Genomic DNA, 9340 nt, shown 5'->3' with positions numbered 1-9340 from the left:
GGGGAGGGGGGAGGGGGGGGGACCGCCTCAACCTGTCCGGGCCTCAACGGTCATTCCCACAGTCACCTGTGCCTACGAAGACACTCACCGGCCCATTGTGACAATCCCTAATACGCGTCATCCCAGCGACCGGTCCTCTTCTTTCCTCACGATGTCTCCACTCTCTCTCTCTCTCTCTCTCTCTCTGTTTTCTTGTCTCGCTCTCTTCTGCCGATTGCTCGTCGCGATGACACCTTGCGGGAGACAAAGGATCCGGAGCTCGCGGTCGCGCTAAGCTGGAAATGCTAATCCCGGGCATAGCGGCGAAAGAAACGGGAGACGGAAGGGGTGAAGCCGGCGTGAGTTACGAGACAGTCTTAATTTTGTCATTCATTCTGACGCGGATCTCTCGGAACCGGAGACCGGAGAGGAGCGGTATATATCGCCAACGACGGTGACGGTTGCGCTGCTGGCGCGAGATGCTGCTACTTCTACTGTTGCTGCTGCTGTTACTGCTGCAACTGGTTGCATGCGACCAGTTCTGTCGTGAAGCGCGCGGGGTGTGCGATTCGATCCGTGAACGCGTCTCGGAAAAAACGCCTCTCGCGCGATCACGGTGTGAAATTGCTGTTTGCTCGACGCCGGTCGTCCTCTTCAGACGACTGCAAGACTCGCATGATGAATTTATGGCGCGGAGATTTCGCTTCGGCCGCGCGGCCGGTTAGAACTTGTTCGTGATTCTTTAGGGGCTACACGCTTTGATACGGCTTCCTCAAATATTTACGGTACAAGACGTTCCGGAATCGCAGAATAATACGGTGCAGTCTCTTTAGAAATGAAGCCCTGAGAATGATGTAAAGCCGTGCCACGTTTGTAACGAAATGTATCATCGAAATAAGCGTATGAACAAATATTTGTACAGCAAACCTTCGTAGCGAAAAGAATACTTATTTATTATTATGAACAAAACCTGAACGACGATAAAAGATTATTAATTTTTAATTCAGCCGCTATGACAAGATAAAAAAATGTAATAATACTATAGTTAGTTCACGGCGATTAATTATTATGTACGAGTTAAATGCGGCTCTAACTGAGATCTAACAGATACAAATCCTCTCGCTGATTTACATATTTCGAGTTAAATCGGGCAGAAATTTCTTGTAAGTCTAATGTCGCGCAAGAAGCGCAGCATCACGTAATGACGTTACGTAGTAGATCGCAGAGATATCTCCCCGCGACTTCCCCGGATGCTCGTAGCCTCGTGCAGCAACATAGTCTCAGTGCGTTCAGTTACATCGTTCCGGTCGTTCAGCACGTAGATACACGAGTCTCAATGGCGTTATTAAGTCGCGCCTCGTGTACCGGGGCCCTCGTGGACCGGCATTCTCATAAAAGACCAACGTTCTATCTAATGCCAACGATCCATCATCCTCCTTTGGCGGAGCTGCTGGTACCGACCTCGGGCAACTCGAGGCGCTCTGAATAAGATAATACCGTTTTCGCCGCGATGCCGAAGCGGTGCCCACGAACAAACGGGCCCTAATTAATCCGTCGCTCTGCCTGTTTTTGGCGAGCCGAGCGATCGTGCGCCGCCAACAGGCCCGGTAATCTACCTTTAGATCGTTGATCGTCCCACGTGCAGCGAGAATGATGGATCTCGCTGAGACAAACAGGAAGTTTGTATAAAATCAAGGGAGAAAAGTGAACGTTTGCGCACATTGAAATAAATTTTGAATATTACTCTACTTTTAACAAAAAATAAAACATTTAAAAATTTGTTTTTTTTTTTTAAGTAATTAAAAAATTTTTCGGGAAAATTATTTATACTTTTCTTTAAAAAAAAAAAAAAAAACTATTTCCCAGCCTACACGAATAAAGAATATGATTTGCTTTGAGAGATTCTTGTTCGATTCGGTGTCGTTCACCCTGGCGGCTTTTGCTTTACACGTAATAAAAAAAAATCCAAGTTCCTATCCTAATACTTCTTACAGACGCATTTTGCAGACATTTATCGATTTCTTGATAAGTGTTCAATGGCACGTTTATCACGAGACATGTGTGGTGGATCGCGTACAAAAATACTACTGTTCCAGTACCATCCACGAAGGGATAAAGCCATCTCTGTTGAACGATATTGACCGTTGGTTCACAATTATTGACTCTATCGATTTCTGTTGCATGACTTCATTGTATATGCCACAGCAAGTTTTTAGCTTCAACTTTAGTCAATGTTCGTAGACATTTGTAATTAAGTTACAAGACAAGGCCGTTAAATATTAACATAATTTGTGAGGTTATTATGAGAATTGTTTAAAAATAATGTATAAAAATTTATTTTAATAAATTTTAATTAAGAATAAAAAAGGTGATCCAATTACGTTTAATAAAAATATTGCACACACACACATAATATTGATTTATATGAACTACTTGTGTGTATGAATTCTAAGCTCTATCCAAACGTCTCGTCTCGTTTCACATCTTGAGCAAAAGTGAGAAAAATATCTAACAACTTCACTTGCTCAGACAGCTAGGTTATTGTAAAAACACGAAGACCACCGAAACCACAAGTTTTATTACTCCAAGCCTTATGATTTCGACCGCAACCGGTCACCGCTCTCCTTTTTTGTCTCTTTTGCTCTCGCGCTGTTTATTCTTTAACCGCAATATTAATCCTGAACTACCTGTTATATATCGATGAGTACGCAACAATCACGAGAACCGCGGTAACCTTGGAAAGAAAGAAGGAAGAGACAAATGTTAATCCTATAGCGATCAGACACGGATAATCGCCAACGAGAAGAATGTCGTTTAAACGTAAAATCGCTGGTTTGATATTTGCTTTGACTATTTTTATGGGCAGCTGCGCACACGAATTGCCATGTATTTTATTCTAATCACCTTCTCGAAAAAACCAAGAGGATTTCACGCGAGCGGCAGTGGTTCCTTAGAATTAGAATTCACCGTAAAACTCGCAAAATCGCACAAAACAACATATAAAATTCTGCCTAAATTAGATGGTTTGCGCCCGAAATGGAGAATACCCGAATTTACCCATAATTTACATATATGTTTCCGACGATTACGAAATACTAGTTTACACTGGCCGAAACGTGTCAAAGGCTTCGATGAATGCTCAAACAGTTGTTCTAACGGTGATCAGAGGTGTCAGATTTTTTTCTAAATGGGTCGCCGTTCGTCGAGAGGGCGAAAATAATGACATGCTAAGAATCACAATGTTTCAACGTCATTTTCGATCGATGCATATAAAAATTATGCAATATTTTAAAATATAACGTCTAAAAAACAACAATTTCTAATTATTTTAGGTATTTATAATTCTCTTCAACCAATGAATATGGCAAGCCCCATAAAAGCATTCATTTCTGTCACTATTTTCAAACAGAGAAGCTTCTAAGAGATAATATTATTAGCTTTAAAATGCTGAAACAAAGATTGTGAAACAATCGCGTTATGCTATAAGCGTGGCCGGAATAAGACGGAAATGATCTCGATAAAAAATGAATTGGAATCAACGGCGGAGTTCTATTTAGCGAACGAACAAACTGCGAGACCCACTTCTATAGGGGGGACCCTTATCGAGGACTCGATCACCTAATGCTGGTATTAGTTAAATGCTCGAAACCGGTTATTAGTAACATTTAACCATTATATTACCACGGTGGCATATCTTGCTGACTCGGTGTCTCGCCATCCGTGCGGCCGAGGATTATTGGACTTTTCTCCAATGAAAACGGCAATATATATCATACTCGGCCCCGTGCGTAATAATACCTTATATTATCGCGGTAGATATCGTAAATGTCGGGACTGTAGGGCATCAATTATGCATCGGCCAAAAACTCCGAAAGGTGGCCGCGCTTCAATTTCAACACACTCGATTTCAAACGGTTATCAATTCTGATACATTATAGAAATATGATATTCCCATTAACGTCATTAAAGCGATATTATTATTGCGATAAAACAGTTTTGAAATTGAGACACTAAGTAATCCTATTTATTTTCAAAGCGCGATAAAAGATAATTCTAAGTGTGAATTTGAGTGTAAATTTTTGATTAAAGATTTTAATGTATTGTATAAGGCATTCTTTCTCTAATAATGTATGATTTATAAAACTCAACGTAATATTTTTATTATGTTGATTCTAAATTCCTATCTTTATAGCTCGTCTTCTAATACACGCCCCATTCACCCTCGATATCTGCCTAAAGATAGGAGGGCAAGAGCACGTTTTATACATTAAGTGTATATCCAGAGTTTCCTTTTTTCTATCTATGGTGATTCCATGGGACTCGCTCCATATTTGCATTTACCACAAGGTGCGTTGTCATCCTGCGTGGTTGTCACAAACGTGTCACAGTCTGTCACCTGTCAAATTAGCAAATATTGTTATCACGGTGCGACACTAAAGGTGCCGTTCTGTCTATATTCGTCCCTTTTCGATTCTTCATCGGAATATCGATTCACGAAAAAGAATTCCAATGCTATTTATTTGTAATTTATTTGTAATTACTAGTTCAGTAACATTTAATCATAAAAATAAAAAAATTTTTTTAAATTATAATAATACATATAAATATAAGGATATACGTATTATAAGAATAAAGGATATATAAAGTCTTTTAAAATAAGGAAAAATATCGATGTTTATATACTAAAAAAAATATTTCAGATTAAATCAACAAAAGAGCCCAATAAAAATGACATTTTAATAAAGATAAATAGAAAATCATAAATTGTATTCAATCTCATCAATATATCATTCTTGTTATAATCTTTTGTTGGTTTAATTAAAATGATTTTTTTCTCTGTAAGAATTAAAAAATAAAACTTCTTATCAATTAGTTACGATATTTTTAGACCATCACAATAATTACTCGATAATGGCTGATTTATTGAATGTAATGTATCACAGAATAAAGAGAGGGTGAAAGTTCTATCTGCCTATTTACCAGAGTTCTTCCGACCTGCCGCGACCCGGTTTTGTTTGAACCTTTATCAGAATTTTCAGCGACAAAGAACGACGGAAAATATGGTATACAACCGTCAAATACATATTATCGCATCGCTTGTTATGTTTCCAGATTAGTCGCTGTTTAGAGATGATACAAGAAATACCCAATAACGACGGAACAGAAATTTATAAGAGACGACAAGTCGGCTTTTCGTTTCGCCGCGTTGTCGAAGAAAAACTTACTTTTCTCTTATCTTTACGATTATACGGCTCAAGGAAGTTTACACACAATTTCTTTCACTTTTTGTTGCCTGATCAAATGGCAATCTTAAGAAGTATCAATATTCGTTTAATAGCTTGATATTTAATGGCCAAAATAATTATTTTATTTATTTCAACGTTAGCAATAACGTTGTAATCGCGACTAAGACTTTTTAATATATAATGAATTATAATACTCTCGCCTCTTCATTACTTGATCGCTAATAACTAATCATTTCAGAATACGCACAGAGTGCCAATGACTATAGCGTTAGAGTGGGCCCGAGCGAGTTTAAACCCATTACGAAACCGGTCCTTAGTCTCACAATCGTCGACAGGACGAGGCGAAGGTTCGTGAAGCCCTTCGAGGCAGACGAGGTGTCGGTTACGCCGGTGTCAATTAGGCACGATACTTGGAGGGCGTGATCGACCGTAAAAAGATACACGCGGTCACTTTGTTAGATCTTGTAAATCAAATCCTATTGATTTCTTCCTTTCTTATCTCTTCTCTTCTCCTTTTAAGATCACGTTATTAATACGATAATTTCTTATTAACAAAGAATTGCACATTCTGTACATTTACATTTATCAAACGATTTTATTTTTATTTTTATTTTTATTTTTTTTTTTTGATGACAATTATTGACACGTGCCGTGCTCCTGTTTTCCACAAACTGTCCGCGATGCGTCAGTATCAAATTATCTATCGTCGACCGTCGTGATCCTGGTTGCACCCATATCGTGACCCTTCACGAAAGAGTTCATCCACGAGAACACCACCTGCCGACCCACGCATCGCCGAAATGATCAGGTACGAGTCCATTGGCCTATTAGGGTGCATGATACATCGTATTAACTCATGGTGAGGAACATGATGCCATTAGGGAGATTGAATCGGTTTCGCCTCGTGCAGAGCGGAGCAAGAGCGAGAGGGTAGAGCGTGTTTGTCTACGTCGTACGAAGCATACGTAAGACGGGGTGGAAGAGCGTGATCACGGGTGTGTTACCGAAAGACCACGTGGCCGAAAGCATGTGTTTTCTGAGTGAGTAGGTACTTTCGTGCCCATCTGCCTTGGGAGTTTTGGACCGATAGGTGCGGTGTGTTTGATAAATACTCGGTTGGGAAGAGGGAGAAGAGTGGAGAAGTGCACGTTACGCGGAAATACGACTCGGAAATTTATGACCCGTCCGTATTTAGGGCGATGACACGCTCCTTCGATAACGATTAGACTTATTAGAATATTATTAGAATATATTTATATTATATTCACGACAAAATGACAAATCTAAGAGACTTTCATTTTTCACTTCATTTTGTAAATTCTAATTTTAGACAGTCGATATTATTCTCTATTTCCGTACGAGGATACGAAATACGAGACATCAGCCTCGCCTTTTTCAGATACGCTTCTCTCTATTTTCGAGTTATCCGAGCGCTAAGAGCGTCGGCGCTTCAAAGCGTCTCCAAGGAAAAACAGGACGTGTTGATGTTTTGTCGAAATTCTCCAAGTCGTCGCTGAAAGTCGAAGAGCCTTGCGTGACATTCACACCGTCGGTCGTCGGAAAAGGGTGTCGACGTTTTCCCAAAAATAAGCTGCAAAAATGTGAATTCTTAAGCGTTTTAACTATAAATGGCATCGACCGTGTTCACGAAGATATAACAAAGCGAGAGTTCTTGCGAGCTCTTTATTATTTCCCCGTGTACCAAAGTTATATCAATTGTAAAGATCACCAGTTATGCTAAATTCGTAACATCATCCTCGGCAAATAAGTGAAGTTCGCGTCGCCCATGATTCATGTCATGCGTTTTACAGTCAGTCTCCTTCTTATTGTTCACGCGGCAAAGAAACAGGCGAGAGGGAGGAAGGAAAGGAGGACGGATAACTGGAACATAAAATAGGGGGAGGTGTTTAGAATTTCATTTCCGGGCATTCGAGCCAGGCGACTGGCCGTGCATCTGTCCGCAGATGCTGGGCAGATGCATACGCGCCGGAGCAATGCATGCGCGCCATAATTGCAACCCTTTCTTTCGGGGTGAGTTCGCATTGTTGCGAAACTTCATTCATGTCTTCAAGACGCAAAGGGATGGCGGTCAAAGACTTTGCTTGGTCTCCACCGGAAGTAGCACCGGAGGGTCGCATTAATGAACGCCAAAAATGGCAATGGTGAGTGAACGAATGGTCATTCATAAAATTATTTATATGTTTTCAATAATAATGTAAAAGTAAAATAAATCACGTATATCAATATTAAAACAACATAACTATTATTCTTTTTCTTTAAAAAAAAAAAGAATTTTCTAAAGTAACACAACTGTAGACAAATAGAAACACTTCGAATGGAATATCTTTTTTTTTAGCAAGGATAGGCCTGTGGTTTGGTTGTCGCTATAATGGCAGCGAATTAATCGTCCCCGCTACGACTAGGACATTTGAAGAAGCGTGAAAGAGAGGATTCACGACACGTTTCTAGAAAACGAGATTCCTGGAGAACAACCCACCGACAGATGCAAAAATTCGTAGAAAAATCAATGGCATACCATCTCACCTGTCCACACACTTCTTCCTCCTCACATCTTACATCTTTTATAGAAGATGCGCAGGAGCGCATTTCATAGATTGGGCAGGTTCATCATGGATGGGAGCCTGGACCAGATACCGAGCTTCGAGTCGCGACTCTGAGTCTGTGTCACCTCGACTGCGAGACCCTTCGACAAAAGAAGTCTCGGAGACCTTTGTCGGTTCCTTTTGCTCGGTTCTTTGTGAAATCCTCTCTATTCAAAACCATGGACCATTCAAGATACGCGCTCGGAGCGAAAACGAATAGCGGCAAGTGCGGGATGCCTTGCGTAAACGACGCACAAGTGTAAGTCTGCGTCTCGAACTCGTAGAAGCGCTCTTTAAATATTCGTCTTAAAATGCTAATACACGTTGTAATTTACAGCTGAATATTTTTAATTCGCATCGAATAAGAATAACGTTTTATTACAAGTAAATACATAATCGCGTTGTAAATATAAAATACCATCAATTTAGAAATATTGGTAAAAAATATACAATTATTATATTATCAATTTATATAAATTTATGTAAATTCATAATAAGTATAATTTTTTTCCTTTTTCTGTACAACTTGTGTTAATGCAAAAACATTCAATATTCGAATATTCGTAATTTATGTACAATGCAGAATTATTCCTCTATCTGTCAATATGTTACACGCTGAGCAATACATCCACTCTAGTAGGAAACTTCATTTGACAGTTCGAAAAGCTATTTCCTATCTAATATTTAGATATAGGCCCTTGGAGTGGACAGGGACACTAATTTTCGCTGGGCCTTCAAGAAAAATACTCTCTCTCACCACACGTGAAGGAGCTAGCTGACTATGAGAGTGCAAGGGGCAACCGAGGCCACGTGTCTTAGCGCGTGCCGGAAGTGACCAACCGGATGTAGACATCCGAGACCTCCTTTTCTCAATCCCCTAGGACGAATGTGCCTCCCATGGGCTTTGTTCTTCCAGGGATTACAATACCGATCTCTCTTCCACAAGTCTTCGACGAACGAAAGAGAGGGTTGCCGCGAGATGTTCCTTTCGATAAAAGGACATCTGGATTGCTATTGTTACAAAAAACCAACCAACGAAAGCTCTATCAAACATTTTTCGAGAGAATTTAAGGAAGACTATAAATTACTACAGCAATAATTTAAAGTCTAAATATATAACGAAAGGATGTGAAAAAGAATTAAACCTGTAAAAGCATTCGAATACACGAAAAATTGTAGAAAATTAAATCTAGATTTGTTCAGGAAAAATCGTTGAACGAAAATAGATACTCAAGAATAACCGAAATCGTGCACGGAGAGAATAATTTTGCTGAGGTATCTAAAAATTTAGCTAGACATAGATTAAAAAAAATAATTTTACTGGACCGTCAAAATAATTATGTAAGAATCTTAAACACGATGAGCAATGCTGCACAAAAATTTTAACTCTTCTTGTAACCAGTTTTACAACGTCTCTTACAATGCACTAATTATTTTGATAGTCCAACAAAATTATTTTCAAATTGATATCCACCTAAATTTTCAGGTACCTCGGTAAAACCTTCTTTATCG

The sequence above is a fragment of the Trachymyrmex septentrionalis genome, unplaced genomic scaffold, assembly GCF_001594115.1.
Source record: "Trachymyrmex septentrionalis isolate Tsep2-gDNA-1 unplaced genomic scaffold, Tsep1.0 scaffold40, whole genome shotgun sequence".
Classification (NCBI taxonomy): domain Eukaryota; kingdom Metazoa; phylum Arthropoda; class Insecta; order Hymenoptera; family Formicidae; genus Trachymyrmex; species Trachymyrmex septentrionalis.
The sequence above is the reverse complement of the archived record's forward strand: the minus strand, read 5'-3'. Positions refer to the sequence as shown.